Source organism: Buceros rhinoceros, unplaced genomic scaffold, assembly GCF_000710305.1.
Source record: "Buceros rhinoceros silvestris isolate BGI_N320 unplaced genomic scaffold, ASM71030v1 scaffold22349, whole genome shotgun sequence".
NCBI lineage: Eukaryota > Metazoa > Chordata > Aves > Bucerotiformes > Bucerotidae > Buceros > Buceros rhinoceros.
The window spans coordinates 6540-6961 of NW_010431293.1; positions in this window are offsets into that span (position 1 = coordinate 6540).

The window sequence follows — 422 nt, forward strand, 5'->3', positions numbered from 1 at the left end:
TGAGGAGGAGCCCCAGGAGCCGGCTGGAAAGCCCAGCGGGTGCGAGGGCGCTCCGCGAGTCGCTTCCTCCCCACACAGGATCATTACTGGTGTCCTGCGAGCGCCTCGGGTGTGGGCACAAGAGAACCCGCCCCACGGGAACAAGCGACGGCTGGATGTCCTGCGGCTGGAGATGACGGGTCCGAGGAGCACGGACTGTGTCTCGGTCACTTTATCAGACAAGTCTGATAAAAGCAGAGGGATTAAAAGCTTCTACTTGTGTTTTCTCACAGGGGATATGAACGATGGGGGGTGGCTGTAGTCAGGGCTGCTGCCCCTCCAGCGATCGCTCCGGCACAGCCCATCCAGTCAAAGGCTCCAAAGACTCGAGTGCTGCCGTTTGCTGGGAAGGATGCTACGGCAGGGGCCCAGGATCCCAGTTC